Genomic DNA, 19,323 nt, shown 5'->3' with positions numbered 1-19,323 from the left:
GTCTTCGCCCCGCCGAGTTTCCACAACCACTTGTGCTCCCCGAGTTCCATGGATTGGAGCACGAGGATCCGGCCGTCTTCATCTCCAGATACCGCGACCTACTTACTGAGGCCCACATAGACCCCACCCAGTGGTCACGTCTCGTTCAACAGCAGCTGAAGGGACCAGCCAGGGACTGGCTACTGCTCTTCAGTGGCATTCCTTTCTCCTGGGAGGAACTGCAACAAGGACTGACTCACCACTTCGACATCCCGGCTGTAAGGGCTACTCTCCAAGCTTCTCTCTATGGGAAGCACCAACGAGAAAACGAGGCTGCCGATCAGTTCATCACGGGAAAAATTTTCGTTTATTGGCGACTTTTTCCTAACGCCGATCCTAACACGATCATTCCAGTGATCATCGAGCTTCTGCGGCCACAACTTCGGCCGTTTCTCAGACATCCGGTTCCGACAACTACAATGGAACTGATACATCGTGCTGTTCCTCTGGAGGGCGATATCAAGCACACCGCTGCCAAGCATCAGTCCACTTCATCATCAAACGCTCCACAGTGCCACTACTGCCCAGGGTACCACTACAATCGGGACTGTCCGGTCCGACAGCAGAGACGCACCGATCCTGCTCGCCACACACCGATCTCCAGCCTCGTCGCGCAGATGGCCCTAGCTCCCGATGAAGAGGAACGGTCCCGAGGATTGACATCCGAATGGGATCCCACGCAGCCACAGCGGTCGTCGACAGTGCCGCCTCCAGGAACATCATCAATGCAGCGAAAGTTCCAATTGGCAGCACCATACGAGCCCGACAGGATGTCATTCATCTTGCCCAACGCGAGCAGACAATGGCAACCCAGGGGGAAGCCGAGATACCCGTCACACTTGCGGGCACAACGAAGCCCATCAACGTCCTCGTCGCACCAGAGCTGCGTGCTGATGCGATTTTAGGGAATACATGGTTGCGAGACATATCAACGCAACTAGACTATCGACAAGGACAGCTGAGATTGGGAAACGGTGCAGTAATACCGTTGATCAACAATCCCAGAACCGGAGAGGGTACCAAGCCAGAACCACAAAGGGATGCCGCTCCTGGCGAAAGGCAACAGCCACAGCCACCTGTCAAGCCTCTAGCCAGAGATCCCGCTAAGGAGGAATCGTACCAGCATCTCTCCGGCCATGTCAGTGGCCCTCCCTCACGGAGCGGATGCAAGGAGTTTCCTTCAGCTCCTAAGCCACTAGAGGTCCACATGTTGGAGAGAGTTGTCACGAGCAACAGCCACGCCCCCACTGCAGCTGAGGGGATCTGTTGCTCTGAGGAGGTACCACAGGTGGAGGACCCACTTGAAAAGGGAGACCCTGGCGGGTCCCAGGCAGTTGCCCAAGACGTCGCTGACACCAGGGACAAGGTTACTGTCCCTACAGAAGGGATGCCGGATCAACACCGAAGCGGCAGCCCGACATCTGATGGCCCATATTCCGAGGTCACTAGCAATACCGACTCCCGTCGGAACATCTGGCCTCCTGAGGCGACAGGGATGACCACTGAACTCAGCGGCCCAGGATGTTGGCGCGCTGTGACCACCTGCAAGGAGGCGATATCTTCCCGTCTAAGCCTGACTGATCTGCGGACTCATCATCCCAGACGACGCCGGAGGCTGCTAGGAGAGACGCTGCGGCACCATTGCCGGTGTTGCCTTCACAAAGAAGGAAACGCGGTGGCCACCCTGATCAGATCGCCGTGTGCGTGCCCGTGATGTGTGATCAAACCGAACGTGCTATTGATACGAGTGAAGTGGTACCGCTAGGCAAGCGAAACAAGATCGTTGACACGCGATCGTTGTACACAAACCATGATCCAAATATACAGACCAAATATGATAAGCACAAATGGGGGCCGAGACCTCCATAGATTAAGAAACATGAACACTCGGACTAGGCAACATTAGCCTTTTAAAGTTATTGTATTCATTCATTGTGTATTTTCTCATGTTCAGTGTATTCTTCGTTTTGTGATGCTCCACTTCTGTTCATTGTATTTAATTGTCTTGTTGTAAGGGTTATATTAGATAACTTACTAGTAGTACCGCACGGGCAAAAACAAGAGGGGCGATTGTTGTGTATATCAATTCTCGATGCCCGTGCGTCCTACTTTAAACGGTTCAAACCTACCCGCGCAAATGAGAGTCGCTGCTTTCTCTCTCTCAGAAAGCAGGTTGGCTCACTTTTTTCCCTCTTGTGAGGGAGAATGCAAAGATCGCGCGGCGACGAGTCACGTTGGCAGTAGAAATACCCCCAGGCTGTGACGTCAACGGCGTCCTCAATCACCATTGTTCTGAGGGGTATAAATATAGCTTGAGACAGGAGGACAGGGAGGCTGGCATTACTCCCAGGTTTTGGTAGCCACGACTCAACTCCATGAGACTCCTTGGATAATGCAACCGCTTTAAAATGACCTTGTCTTAACTGGGCTAAACAAAATCCCTCCCTAACAATATCTACTTTTGTTGATCGATGGAACTATCATAGAGCCAATTGGCTAGTATATATATCCATCGATTCATAGAGTCATTCAACCTAAGAGCCAACTGGCTAGTCTCTGATATTGAGACAACTCATCCTGCCTAAGGTTTTTCCGTGTTTTCCTAAGGCGCTAAGACAAATGTCGGGATGAGCCCTAAAAGAAATGGGCCACGGACCTGCACTCATATCCCCATGAATCTCCCTAATTACTCTAAATTAATTAACAATTACATCTCTCCCCCCTCTTCGTAATTGAGCCATCATATAGCCAAATGGCTGGTCTCAAAATTGAGACGATTCAACAAGGCTCATGACAACAATCACCTCCTACATAATAGCCAAATTGGCTAGTCTCTTATATATGAGACGACTCATCCTGCCTAAGGTATTCCGTGGTTTTCCTAAGGCGTAAGACAAATGCCGGGATGAGCCCTATAAGAAATGGGCCACGGACCTATATGCCCTTCCCCATATATATTCCACTTTATTATAAACGACGTATGCCCTAGTTCAGAACCTATAAATTGTCTATTAAATATACGAGGTCACTCAATTAGTCGCAATTTGAAAGGACAGGGACCTCTGAAATTGCAGATTTAGATTTCACGGCGCTTCTTCTGACGGCCTTCACATGCTTTGCCATCGAACAACAGATGACAGCGTCTCGCCATCCTAACGGCAAACACCAGCCATCTTCTCCTCGCCCCGTTCCGTGATCACTTGATCAAATCTCAGTCCCCCTTGCGTATGTGGTACCTAAGAGGTTACGTCCAATTTCGGCTTCCCCTTCAAAATTTTCTAGAGCTCCTTCAATGGAGCAGCGTAACCCGGAGTGAGACTAGTGGCCAACTGGCTTGGAGCTCACATACTTAGTTTTGTACAGCCCCCAACCCCTTGCAAGGACGCGTTTTGCGTAACTTTTAAATTTGTCCTCCCAATTCTCTTTCGATTTTTCGAGGCCAGGCCACTCGTTCGCCAGATGGCAAAGAGGTAGCTCTAGTGCGACCTCCGTCACTGGCAGCAGTCTTCCAACCAGGCCTACGCTATGGTTGTCTTTTGTTCCGACGTGTCTGCACACGGCCACCACTCCGGGAACAGGGAGCCAAGCTGCGCCCCTGTCTCCTGTATTCTTTCCTACACTAGCCTCACTTCTTACGTATTCTAAACTTATTTTATTCTCGTCTCGCTACAAGTCTCATCACCACCTCCAACCCCCCCCTACTTCTCTCCCCTGATCACCCTTATCTCACACCTTCCCGACTTCGACTCCCCATGTATCCCGGCTTGTTCGATAAAACACAACCATCTCCTCAACTCCCCCTGTAGAGTCGGTAAGTCGCGAGTTCGCTCTGTTTGATCCGTCGATGATAGAGGTCACCATTTTCCCTTCTCCTGAAGTCAGTAAGTCGCATAGTACGCTGTGTTGATCCTCCGATGCCAGGAGCTTGTTCTCGAAGTCGGTAAGTCGCACAGTACGCTGTGTTGATCCTTCGAACTAGAAAACTAACCTTCTACCCGAGTCCTCTCTCTCTCTCTCTCGTTATCCTGCCCCCCCCAACACACGAGAGCAAGCCGATTTTCCCCAGGCACTCCCGTTACCCCTACCTCCCTCTCACTCAAGTTGCACTTTACTATCACCATCATAACTCTCCCCGCATCGAAGCCTCAGGACGAATTTCTAAACTATCAATTTCTATCACGACTCCCCCGTTACCCCTACCACAGAACTAGGAGGGAACCATAGTTACACTTTCACTGTTATTTCTGTAATAAACAATGTTACTTTAAAAAAACAGTCTTTCCTTTAAACTTCACCACAGTTTCGTATCCCCCCACCCACAAACCACAGCCATCTTGTCACGTCATTCCCGTTTCCCCTCCCCACCTCGACAACACGTCGGAGAGCGAAACGACGAGGAGTCCGGCATACGACACACTCTTTGGAAGGCAAAGTGGGAGGTTTACGAAGAAGTGCACTGCTTGGCTGAGAATGGGTCAACAAGAAGATCAGACATTATAGCCATCGATTGCCGGAATCAAAGAAGCCTCATTCTTGCCCCCACTGTTTTGAGAAGGATGATCAACAAGCCAATAACGTTAACGATGAAGAGAAGTCTATTTACAACCCATGTATTCCTCACTTCAGTGAGAGTTACAAAACGAATATTAATACATGGGAAGTGAAAGGACTTCTTTTTGGCGCTAGGGAACTTCATTTAAGTTAACCAAAACCATTCTCCTTTCTCTTAAATTTTCTAATGAGGACATTAACAAAATTTGTTTAATGGTATTGAGAGATTCATTATCCATTTTACACAGTCACTTGTATAATACTATGTAATTTTTTTTTACTCCATTTCATTACTCTTCAGTGTATTTTCATCTCATATTTCTCCACAATCATATTGTATTTTTAATTTAATCTCTGCTTTGTATTCTGGATCCTAGTGGTCAGCCGTAGATTTCGACCAGATGTCCCAAATTGTGGAATTTGTGTAAAAAACTGGTCGACCAGAAGCACACCGGTGCAGTGTCAGTCAGAAGTGAGATTGTTTATAATACTAATGAGTATTTTTGTTTTGGGTAGTCAGTAAATTTCCATGCTACTAAGACAAAATGAGGGCAAAATATGACGATACCAATAGTGGAATAAAATTAATATCACGTGAAATTGTTTAAAAAGCAAGCAATGAGCGCGATTCGAACATCATAACATTCGTTTCGTACCGGCAAGTAATAAAACATTATACCATTGAGCTACAACACAATCTCCTTTCCACATGTACACACAGTGAATATCGCGGGCAGCTTGAAAATTTATTCCTTGTTAAATTCCTGTATTTGGAAGTTTAGTGAGTTACATCATTGTCTAAAATAGAAAGACATAATGACAGAATAGGGTTAGATTGTTTGTAAAGGTGTGGGAGAAAACACGGTCAACGGGATCATGAAGATAGTACTGGTACGATGCAAAATGTGCATGGTCACAGTGAAGATTTTTTTAAGCCGATCATTTTTCTTTCCTCGAGTTTACATGATTCCAAAATATATCTATCTTAGTTATATCGGTTATCTTCACTTCACAAATTCCTTTATCTTATTGACGTGCAATAATTTAGTGCAGCCACTGTGATTTTGGTACTACTGTATGATAATGATTAAAGCAAATGCCTCTCAGTGCAATTGATTGTTTTTTGTTGTTTATTTCTTTTTTATTTTATTGGGTTATTTTACGACGCTGTATCAACATCTAGGTTATTTAGCGTCTGAATGAAATGAAGGTGATAATGCTGGTGAAATGAGTCCGGGGTCCAGCACCGAAATTTACCCAGCATTTGATCATATTGGGTTGAGGGAAAACCCCGGGAAAAACCTCAACCAGGTAACTTGCTCCGACCAGGATTCGAATCCGGGCCACCTGGTTTCGCGGCCAGATGCGCTGACTGTTACTCCACAGGTGTGGACTGTTTTTTGTTGTTTAAAATGTTATTTGTAATGTGTGATGGGGAAATTATATGTAAGGTCTATATAGAATTGCAAGGAATCTGATTGCGAGTTCAAAGGTTAGTTTTTAGGTTTATCTTGATTACAAAGCGAGAGTATGTGGCCCCTTATGAATAGAACCATGTACTTCTTTGGTATTAGCGATAAACGCGAAAATTGATTTTTAGTTGTGGTTAGAGTATGTACATGTTTAGTTTTAAGTATAGTTCATCTATGGCAATATTTTACAGATGAATTTGCACCCTTAAAGATGCCGATTACAACACTTTTGAAGAAGTACATGGTCTCTCCGTCACTGGCAGTACACGGCGCATAGATATAATAGCTTTCAAGGAATCTACAAGATCTGGATACATAATTGATCTCACTGTGCATTTCGAAACGGATGAGGAACAGCCACCAGAAGTGGATAATGAAAAAAAGAATATCTACAATCCTACCATTCCCTATTACCTCAAAAAATACCAGCTAAAAGAGCTTGAAATAATCGGACTTCTGGTTGGAGCAAGAGGTACCGCTACTCTCTTCATGAAAGATGTGTTTAAGAGGCTTGGAATGCCTACATCTATTATTCCGATTGTAACCGTAGCAGCATTGAAAGGGTCAATTGCTCTCCTGAAGAATCACCTATATTCGAAATCAAACTAAGTTCAGTAGCATTCTTTACTTTTTTGTAACACTTACCTTTCTAAAAATTGGTATATTTTCACTAATCTCAAAAAAAAAAAAAAATATTTGCAGGAAATTATTTGTAGGAATTTCATTGTTAAAACAAAATCAATTGTTTTTCATGAACTTGTAAAAATTTCTATGGTTAAGTACTCTTTGTCCCTTGTGGCAGCTCACGAATGGTGAGAAGATATATAAATTAAATTAATTTACCTTGTTTTAACAGAAAATGATGTGTAGTTTTGCAAGGAAAATATATACTCGGTACACACTTAAACATTTTGACGTTATCTTATTCATACACCTTGAGACTGAATAAAAGTATTTTTCATGCCAGTTAATACATAGCTCGACCACTCCTTGGGAACATTGCTTTCGGCCTGTATGAACATAAAAGAATAATTTTAGTGGTACTTTATACTATGACTTTTTGTCAAACCAGTCTGCATATTCCAGCATGAAAGAAGGAATTTAACGATATCGTACTGCAGGCAATGAATCTTTGCAAACCATTTTCATTCTGCTTGATACGAGTAGTTTAGCAGATAGTTCCCGAAGTAAAGTGATGGTGTGAAGATGGGGCTCAAAACTGAAATAAGTGTATCTCTAAAGTGTCGTGGAATACTGTAGTCATGGGTTTTATTTTAATTATTATTATATTCTTAAGTCTTATAAGAAGTCCTCAGTGAAATCGGAAATTATTGCAACATATTGTATGGTGCAGTTTGCCTATTTTATTGATTTAAATTAAGAGAAAGTTAAAATAATAATTATGTTATTTACTTCACTATGTATTACCGTTCATAATGTCCTACAACTAAATAATATATCAAATATTATAATAACCTTACATCTTATCCGCAAAGTAATAATAATAATGATAATAATATAATTATTTTATTACTATTATTAATATTTTATTATTATTATTATTATTATTATTATTATTATTATTATTATTATTATTATTATTATCATCATCATCTCTATAAATATATCTCATAATTAAAGAGTTTCATTATATCTTCTTCTTCTTCTTCTTCTTGCTGCTGCTGCTGTTGTTAAATTGAGTTTCGCGTCCAAGAAAATTTGGTGAAGGATATGTGTTCTGCTATGATAGATACGTATATTATATTACTGCAACACTACTTTGAAAATCTGATACTTATTCAACATAAAAAAAAAACCTAATTTTGAAAGTGACATGCGAAATTGTAAGAAAATTATCACCACAGAAACACAGCTCTGCTTATGAAAATAATTGCGTAGTTAAAATCTTTCAGGATATAACAGTGAGAAGGCCTACCATAGGTACATATTATTTTCTTAATAGATACACAGGTTACAAAAGATCGACAGGTGCGTCTGTATCTTAAAATGTGGAATTAGGTTTGGATGCGAATACCTGTCGACAGATGCATAGCCTTACTGTGCTGCATATATATATATATATGGCTTTTAAGAAATCCAGAGGTTCATTGCCGCCTTCACATAAGCCCGCCATCAGTCTCTATCCTGACCAACATTAATCCAGTCTCTACCATCATATCCCATCTCCCTTAATTCTATTTTAATATTATCCACCCATTTACGTCTCGGCCTCTCCAAAGGTCTTCATACGTGCTACATGTCCTGCCCATCTCAAACGTCTGGATTTAATGTTCCTAATTATGTCAGGTGAAGAATAAAGTTCTACGTTGTGTAACTTTCTCCATTCTCCTGTAACTTCATCCTCTTAGCCCCAAATATTTTCCTAAGCACCTTATTCTCAAACACCCTTAACTTCTGTTCCTCTCTCAAAGTGAGAGTCCAAGTTCCACAACCATACAGAACAACCGGATGATAAAAGCTTCTCAACCAAATAATAACATGCATTTCCCATATTTATTCTGTGTTTAATTTCCTCCGAGTATCATTTGTATTAGTTACTTTTGATCCAAGATATTTGAATTTTTCCACCCCTTCAAAGGATAAATTTTCAATTTTTTATATTTCCATTTAATACTATATTCTGGTCACGAGACATAATCATACACTTCGTCTTTTCTGGATTTATTTCCAAACTTCTCTTTACTTGCTTCAAGTAAAATTCCCGTGTTTTCCCTAATCGTTTGTGGATTTTCTCCTAACATAGTCATGTCATCTACATAAACAAGGAGCTGATGTAATTCGTTCAATTCCAAACCCTCTTTGTTATCTTGGACTTTCCTAATGGCATATTCTAGAGCAAACTGTTAAAAAGTAAAAATGATAGTGCATCTCCTTGCTTTAGCCCGCAGTGAATTGGAAAAGCATCTGACCACAGTATATACTGTGATTTGACAAAAACTGGCCTATAGAGTCGAGGCAGTAAAAGGAGAAGATGAGGAATACAAGTAGAACACGTAAAATACAAATAGAACTATGAGAGAATAAGAGGAACACAAGAAATAGGAGAGTCCAAAGAGAACAAGGGTCCACGAGCAGAACAAACAAGGAGAACAAAATAAATACCAGGAACAGGGAGAACAAGGGGCATACAATGAGAACAAGCAGCATACAAGAGGAAAACAAGAGAACAACCGGAATGCTAGGAGAGTAACCTGGATACAAGGATAACATGGAAAGTGCAAAAAGAACAAGGGGAATGCAAGAAAAACAAGCTGAATACAAAGATAACTATGGGAATACAAGTCGAACAGAGGGAATACAAGTAGAATACGGGCAATTTGAGGAGATTAAGTGGAGTACGGTACAAGGAGAACAAGTTGAAATCTAAGTGAATAAGAAAATACAAGGAGAAGAAGGTGAATGCAAAGAGAAAAATGTAATACATTGAAAAAATGGGGAATACAAGAACATAGGACAGACAATGATAAAAAGAGAAATGGAAGGAAAACAATGGGAATACAAATACAACCAGGGGTAATAATGACATAAAAATGGGTATACAAGAACAACTGCGGGAATAACAGGCTAATTGCAGGAATACTAGGAGAACCTGGGGATATGAAATATAAGGTGAAGAAGACAAATACAAGAATAACAAGAGGAATACGATGAAACCAAGTGGAATACAAGTAGAAGAAATCATTGAAAGAACAGCAAAGGAAATACTAGGAGTACAAGGCACAGTGTGTAATTTCAAGCAGCTAGCCAGCCAAAAAATCAATTTTCACACCCCTATCTTTAATGCTAAATTCTTATATAGACGTATTTGTAACACGCCAAAGTATAATATCGAAGTGTAGACAGAAGCTTACATCTGGTAGAGGACCCTCACAACTGAGTGAAAGTTCCATGTCTCCGATAAGATCAGAGGCAGGCGCACAGTTTGTGTTGGGTTGATGTAAAAGTTAATATAATATTTTTCTCTAATACACAGTGTGGATATATTATAAGAAGGTATAGACTTACAAATAAACTAATCCTTTTGCTAAAAATTATTATTTCATTGTATAGAATAAGTGTCTAAATAAACATGTGCAGAGAGTCGAAGATCTACCTTATTACATTATTTTGAGTTGAATTTTAAAAGATGTAGCCCTGTATCACCTCGATAAAATTTTGTGGAGATATTCCTTATGCTTTTCTGAGCAAGACGTCGTGACTTTTTTCTGCAACCAGACGCATACAGAATAACTATTAATTATTTTCAGACACCATGCACTCCGTAACTCAGAGAGCTGTTTTCTAGGTGTGGAGCAAGAACAAGGGAAAAGTGAAATTCTCAAATATATAATGAAAATTTTTTTCTCAAAGATTGCTCTGAAGACATTTTGCAGTCAATAAAGAAATTAATTAAATTTCTATGTTCGTAAATTCGATTACAATGGGAAAAATACAGCAAAACAAAAATTTCTTAAAATAGAATGCGCTACGTTTGAACCAAGATGCAAAGTCTGAGAATGAAATAAGTATATAATGCTTTACCATCTACTACAAAACAATTCCAATTTGAGTCTGCCAGTACAAGCACTCCACGTAAAATTTTCGGCTTTCTGCTGCCAATATGAGTTTCAAAACTTCTAGGAAAAGAGATGCGTCCAATATTGTAGGAGAGCTTTCACTTGCATCACTTCAACATGCGACAAAATGGAGGAAAAAACGTAAAAATTGGTTTTTCAGGAACGACCAACAATGTCCCCTAATGAGAATCTCGCTTTGATTACTGATTTTCAGTTGATCTCTAATCAATATGAAGAATGAAGGAAAATGCAAAATCTTGTAACAGTTAATTTAAATCCACCGTATTATTTATTTAGTGCAAAACATTGAAGATAAGATAGGTTCAGTCAGGAAAGGGGACTACTTGTTGACATGATGAAACAAAGCAGTCGCAATAAAAACGATGGAAATACTGGTACTGCAAGAAGATTTTTCAGGGAGGTTTCTATTTCCCCATATGTTACGGGAATAGATGGAAATCTAATAAGTCGTCTACACATATAATACTATTGCGGGTTTGCAATATTGATAAAAGGGCATTTGACATAAATGCAAGGGAGACAAAGGAATTATATTTATGCTTGCACAAATAGTATTATATGCCTACAACCCTTCACACACTATTGCGGGTTTGCAATATTGATAAAAGGGCATTTGACATAAATGCAAGGGAGACAAAGGAATTATATTTATGCTTGCACAAATAGTATTATATGCCTACAACCCTTCACACACTCTTGGCTCACAGACAGAAGATCACAGGACACTGTTATATCTACTGGTAAACTATCTGAGGAACAAATACTATATTAGATTTACAGAGAAGTCTGCACAAGAAAAACATCAAGAAAGGCACAAATAGCACTCTTTCACTCAGGCTACTTATTTCTTTGGACTCTTACATCATCAGCTTAAAGCAATTAAGAAAATAAAATCAAGAGAAATGCTACAGTTACTATCCGAGCCTCCATTACTCGGTGCTGCCAAAGTAGAGACTAGCAGCGAGGATACATATTCTGATGGGGATGCATCTGACGTCTGAACGAGTATGATATGTAGAAATATTCCTTCGTTTTACTCTTTAAATTTTAAGTGCATTCCACATTATGAACATTAATTTATTTTTTCATTCAAATCGAAAATTTTTTACAATATTACTAATTTTATTTTCAGTAAAATTAATTGTTATTTTCATTTTCATTATTAAAAACTTATTCACTTCAATAATTTAAGGTACATATCAAATTTTATGAAAATTGAGTGATTAGTTTTCCAGAAATGATTTTTGGGCGGCTAGACTCTCTAAATTACACACTGTAAAAGGGGAAGACAACGAAAACAACGAGAATGCAAAGAGAACAAGGGAAAGACAAGTAAAAGGAAAATTTAAGTGTAGAAGATGGGTAACAGGGTAAATATGGGAAAAATGGAATACGTTGAGAATAGGAGGAATACAAGAAGGACAAAGGGAATGCAAGGAGAACAAGACAAGTGAAAGGAAATAAAGGCAAAGAAATGGAAAACAAGGAAGAGACTGGAACAACAACAGAAATGCAAACCAGCCAAGACGAATATAATGACAACAAGGGAACTGCAAGGAGAACAAGTGGAAGAGAGGGAAAACAAGAATAATACAAGAAGAAGAGGTTAATACAAGCAGAACGAGGGGAAGACGAGAAAAGGAGAATTCGTGGAGGAAAAGGAGAATTCAAGAAGAAAAATGAGAACATGGAGATTCAAGAAAAATAATATGAATAAAAGGAAAACGACATGGAGAATAGGGGGAGAAAAAGAAGAATGGAAGACGAAGGGAGACAGAAAGACAACATGGGAAATACAAGCACAACACTTGGAATACAGGGAGGACCATAGGAGTAAAAGGAGAGAAAGGGGAATACAAGCAGGAGAAGGGGATTCCATGGCAGTACAGGAAGAGAAAGGGAAATACAAGCAGAAAAGTGAATACAAGAAAAAGAGGTACAAAAATAGAGCACACAAGGAGAATACGAAGAGAACAAGCAAATATAGAGAGAACAAGGAGAACACAAGGAGGACAATAGGCTTATGAGGATAACTAGAGGTATACGAGAACGAGCGAGAAAAAAGGAGAAAAATCGAGATACAAAGGACAAAGGAATATCAGGAGAATAAGGAGACTATGAGAACAACAGGGGAATAGCAGGAAAACAGGGAGGATATGAAGAGAACACAAGACATACGAGGAGAGCAGAAAGATACGAGAGAATATGTGACTTAAGGAGTGTTTGGGACTTCAAGGTTGGCACCACAGTCTAATACTTACAGTCGCGCAACTTCAACACTTTTTTTGCCAACATTCGCGACACTAGCGTCCAAGCGGCAGGCAAGGCACTGGTAATAGGGTTGCAAGCCCCTACAGTCTCGGCTGCGCGAAACGAGGAAACCGGGGCAAATTGAACGTTGCGCTTGCCGCCATATTGTTGGAGAGCAGACAAATAATAGCAGTGCGTAAATCACGCAATTTAACGCTGTGATGATCTAAAATTGACATATTATGGCCATTTTCGACGTTTAACGTAAAATTAGGACGAAATAAACATATTCAAAGTTTCATTGATATGTGTTAGAACATTAAAGAAAAGAAAATACGTATGCAGCAATTTATAGAAAACATACTGATACATCCATAAATAGGCCTACACAATACACATTATAGATTGTATAATTTTACGATAATCAGCAAATTGTTAGGTTTCAGAGAATCTAAAATTATATTAACATATTAACTCTTAGATCACAAGACATAAATATATGCACCTTGATTACACAAGTTCTTGTTATAATCAAATTCCTAAGTGAAATAAATATGCTATAATCAGTATAGACTTGTTGTTAAGTTTTAGAGAATCAAAAATAAATCATATTACCGGTACTTTTAGACCACAGGACATAGGTAATCTGGCAAAATATAATGTGCGAAGGTAGCCAAATTACATTGAATTCATTCTTCAATTAATAAAGGGAATGCTATCAATTATAAATAGTATCGGTACCTAATACATTGCAAACAATAGGTAACGTGAAGACCTAAAAACTAAACAATCACTTTATGCAAGATAAAAAAAACCACATACTTTTTATGTGTGGATTTTTTACATATTGTATTTTTATTTTAAATAAATAAAATAGATATATTATCATTGCTTGCGGATTGATGGTACATAATTTTTATGCGCATGCAATATCAATAAGATGCCATTCCTTGCTTTTGTTAATAAAATATATCCGGCAAAATGTAAAAGATTTATTTATAGGTGAACTCAGAATCATAAATTCACAAAGGAGGCTCAGCTATAATAGCTATTTATTTATTTATTATCTGTATATTTATTTATCCATATATGGATCTTGAATGAAAGTTTATTATCTTGCAGATAAATTCATTTACATAATAAAAACAAAAAGTTATCTTTCCACTAATGTTTTAACATCTGATGTGTAAGTCTAAACAATTCACTCAGTGGGATTTCTCTACAGTCTGATATACCTGTACTAACAATTAAGTATTCTTTATTGTCGTAAACTACTGATTGATTTTTAATGATATTGATATTGTAACAACAGAGATAATAGTACCTTTTGCAAATAGCTTGGAAAATTAAACATGGATGGTATTATCGCCGCGCTCTCATGGTTAACATTCGGCAGGTCTTTGAGCGGCCTCATGCGTTCGGCAGGTCTTTGAAATTTAATTGTATTATTGTTTTCAATTTCTTGTGTCGCCGCTCCAATTACTCGCCTCAATTTCAATAATGCAACCAATAAGCTGCTTCAATTATTATTAAATGACACTTACTTGTCTAATTCAAGTAGACTAAACCCGAGGTTGCAATGTCTTGTGCTGAGGACGAACATTAATGTATATGATTAAAAATTATTATTAAAGAGTTATTATTAAGAGTTAAGAAAGCCAACGTACTCGTATATGAAATAATAATAATAATAATAATAATAATAATAATAATAATAATAATAATAATAATAATAATAATATATAACAAACTAGTGCTTATTGTTATCGAGAAAGTAGACGTGACAACGTGACGCTTAGAGTGAAACCTACAGAGCAACAATCGGTCGGCAAAATTATTTTTTTAAACCACACCGCGCGTTATTGTATGATGCCGACATGTTAAGCATGAGTCCGCGGCGATAATATATCATCTTTCAAAATTATATTGTCATTACTTTCACACTATTCACTAAAAACACCCGAGACAAAACAAAGGACAAGTATGACAATCGTGTTTACCGCTCTATTTCTACCAGTAGCATGGCGGCGTAAACATGCGCAGACTGGTTTCAATTTTGGACAGCACACCAGCGCTCTGTGTGAGTCTAATATACTATTATAACGTACTATTATAACGTCTTTGTAGGGTCGATACAATCTCGTTCAGCCAGCACGTGTTTTAAAGGGATGCGAGATGTTATAAACGTTTTAATCATGCGTCGGAACAAAGGCAATGTGTGCAATGACGAAAATTGCAGTAACAACAAGTTTAAATCTCCGAATTTGTCGTTCTTCAGATTCCCTAAAGACCAAGAGAAAATCATAAATCAGTCATAACCAATAATCCACGTTTCAGGTAGCCTACGTATTGTGTTCTATAAAACATTTATTAGTTATCAGTTACCTATTTGTATGTCAAAGTAGATACCTGTTCACATATTATTTTTTTGCAGAGGTCATATGTGTAAATGTGTAACCATTCCGATTTTGGATAATGTATGTAGAGTTTTTAATGCAAGTAATTCCATAATTTTTGTATTCGTGTTTATTTTGTTATATTTTTCAGAAGCTGAATGTTATATTGCATTCAAGTAGGGATCATAGTGTTAATTTTTCAAGAATTCATGCAGTATTGTAATCCTTTTGCGAAATATTCACTTCTTGAATAAATCCGGACTGTGTCGATAAAATTTCTGATGTGTTGGTGTAGATTCATGTGGCAGACGTATTAAGTTCTCAAGTAATAAAAGAGCCTTTTTAAATTTAATATAAAAAGCAATCTTTTCTGTAATAATTTGCATGACTGTTAACTGTTATTGGTGTTGATTTTACATTCCCAGTGATTATTTGAGCCATTCAGAGCAGAAGTGGTGTAAGTCAAAATTAGGTAATGAGGGTTAAAGTAAAAATTCTGTAAAATACAGCGCAAAGTAGCAATTAATATATCCTTCGTGCTATTCACTAACTACTAATACTTTAAATAAATTCAATATTAACTACTACTTTGCGCTGTATTTTACAGAATGTTTACTTTAACCCTCATTAACCATTTTTGACTTACACCACTTCTGCTCTGAAAATAAAATTAGGCCTACATTTTCGGAGTTAATATTGAAGTTACAATTTTTTCAACAAAATTGTGTGTTCATTTATTTGTTCTCACCTACGTCATATTAACAGTAAGTGCATGTAAATTACATATTATATAGATAGGATAAGTCAGGAGCGTATTCTGCGGACTACCGGGGCTACCGGCGGTAGCCCAAGGAAATTACAAAAGAAAAAGTTTATAATATAACATAATGTAATAATTTTATTATTAGTTTTACCACAGTAATTAAATCATTCCAGAATGCCGCATTTTTTTTCAAAACACTGTCGGGTTTAGCTGCATTTTCTCATCATCTCCTAAAAGATCAGAAAAACTCAAGAATTTATGAAAAAGAAACTCCCAAAAGTAGCACCAACTAGATGCAATTTTACATCTCGGCTTGTAAATACAGTAAAGTAATACAGAGAACAACTGACTGCTTTCTTTGAAAATATCATTTGTAATGACTGAAGAAAACTGGGTTGATGATGTAATTGTGCAGCCTCAAGGATATTTGTATTTTTTCACACAGTTTCAGAATATATTTCTTCTTGAAGTCTATGCTAGAGTGTTCGCACATACAGATGTGCTCTACAATATTCTTCAGACAAAAAGTCTAGACATAGCATACTGCTTGCAAGAGGTGTCAAAGTTAAAAAATACTATATTCGAGTTCAGACGTAGTGGGTTTCCGTCCATATGGAGTAATATGAAAAATGAAAATTCTTCAGCCAATACAATGGAACCACCATTAAAGCGAAGAAAAGGAGATGATGAATTGAAATACAGGCAGCTGTACTACAGCATACTAGATCGTATGCACATGGAAATTACTGACAGATTTTCTGATTATGGAAAGCTTCAGTTCACATATCTTCTGGATTCTCAAAAATTTTCTGCTTATAGAGAAAACTTCCCGAATGAGGCACTAAACAAATTATTTCAGTCCTATAACAGTCACTTTGATCAAGTACGTTTGAAAAATGAATTAAGTGTAATATATTCAGCAGAAGTCTTTGATTTTTCGAACAAACCTATCCATGAAATATTATCTGCCATATATGAAAACCAGCTGAACCAAGTTATTCCTGAAGTCCTTAAATTGGCAACATTAATTGTTACAATACCAGCTACGTCAGCATCAGTAGAAAGAACATTTTCTGCGTTGAAGAGAATAAAATCCTACTGTAATTCAACTCATACACAAGAACGTTTATCCGGCTTGGCACTGATGTCCATTGAAAAGTCATTTCTACAGAAACTTCGCAAGCGGCCCAACTGTAATTTCAATGACGAAGTCATCAAAGTATTTTCGTCCCAATCAAGACGTCTGAAATTCATATATAAATAGGTAAGGAATTTTATTATAGGGACTTTAAAATATATTTTGTGTAATAATAGGGTCAGTGGTAGCCCAGGCCCTTAAACCAGTATACGCCACTGGGATACGTTAAAATTAAGTTTATGTGTGAAAACTGGAAATGTAATGTAAAATGCGGTAAACTTGCCGTAAAAATTTACACCATAATATCAGCACTATTTGTGACTCAAAATAATAAAGGAAATACCGGTTCTTAAGAAATGGAAAAATAATGAACTTCTTAAATCAATGTCATATTAAGGTTTAAATCCTCCCCGTTTATATTTTCAAGTTTACCTCAGCGGCCGAGTTTACCCCAATTTGTGGTATGGAAAATAGTTAATTTCTCAGGAAATAGGGAGAGGAGTTCACCACGCGATGTACCCTACGAGATAGCCTACAATTTTGAAGCTACTAATTTTGACTCTTCTCACAGTAAATATAGAGTTCCAATAATTCATAAATATATTTAGGAACGAATTGAATTAACAGTCCACGTACGAACAATTATATTATTTCAAAGCATGATGCGTGATCAGGGCCAAGATACAGTTGTAAGGAGCAGAAAGAATTACGTTTATTCCCAGCTTCTGAAACTTGTAGATTAACTGCGTGTGAAATTCTTCTAGGATTCCAAACAAAAATTAATAAGAACATATACACTTACTGTATAGCATAAAAATATAAAATGAATTACGCAAAACCCGTTTTCTGATGTGTTATCATATGTCGTGTGCACACTGTTAACTTGCCTGCCGCTAGAGGGCTACCGTCGCGCCAGCTGTCAAATGTTGGCATATTTTATACGTATGAATTGCGTGACTGTAAGTATTAGACTGTGGTTGGCACTCTGTCATAGTTTGGCACTTCAAGGTTGGTGATTAGAGATGAGCTTAAACCAACGAGTTAGAAAGAGAAGACAATAGAGTGGCCATGTTGTCCTGTACAGCGCTCTTTGCGGTGCCACCGCGAAACACGGCAGATCTGAGCTAAGCGCCCACCTTTGTAAAAATTCGTCTGCTTACAATGTTGTATAACGGAGGTAAGAAGTACAATAAAACGAAGAAAAAAACATGCCTGTTGTGTGTGCTGCATATAACTGCAATTTCAAAAGGAAAAAGACAACTGATATATCATATTTCATGTAAATTTTATGAAGTTAAGTCCACAGTTTTGTTAATTATCAGCATTTTTTTTCATGCATAAATGTGTAACAACGCCCGGCATAAACAAAATAAATGGTTCACCTTTAATGTACTTAAACTAAATACGGATAAAACCAATACAATTCCGTTTCAGACCCAGTGAAAAACAAATAGCAATACAATATTAAAACTGTATTTCGACACCGGCATCCTTTATTTCTGCTCCTTCTGTCCTTACTGCTTATACAAGAAGACGATGAGCTGTAGCTTATAAGAAGTAGGCCTATTTCGAAGACAAACGATTAATCAAATAAATGGTTCACTAGTAATAAAGTTAAACTAAATACGGACAAAACCGCTACAATTCCGTTTCAAACCTAGTAATAGCAATCAAATATTAAAATTGTATTTCGACACTCGCATCCAAAATAACGCAAAACTCTGGGGTAGGTCGTATTGTTGTTAGCATTTTGACTGGCAGGACATGAAAGAACATAATTGAGCACCCACGTGCAATAATGGGGTAAGTATGAATATATTTCGTAACTACTTACCCCACTATTGTACGTGGGTGCTCAATTATACACTAATAATTATCTGTGGTGCCACAGCCCTTGAAAGGCTCAGATAGACCAGCCGGCTGTTGGCCTCACGTTCACATTTCGATAATAATTATACGAGGCGTGTTCTTAAAGTAAGTTCCAAAAGGGTGTAGTAAGTAAACGGGAAGATATTTACAAACTGTTTTTGTTGCATTGTATTCCCCACACTTCAATTACTTCTCAACATAATCTCCACCATTATTGAGGCATTTATCGAGTCGTGGCACAAGTCTT

The sequence above is a fragment of the Periplaneta americana genome, chromosome 7 (genome assembly GCF_040183065.1).
Source record: "Periplaneta americana isolate PAMFEO1 chromosome 7, P.americana_PAMFEO1_priV1, whole genome shotgun sequence".
In the NCBI taxonomy this organism is placed as follows: domain Eukaryota; kingdom Metazoa; phylum Arthropoda; class Insecta; order Blattodea; family Blattidae; genus Periplaneta; species Periplaneta americana.
This window is presented reverse-complemented; position numbering follows the sequence as displayed.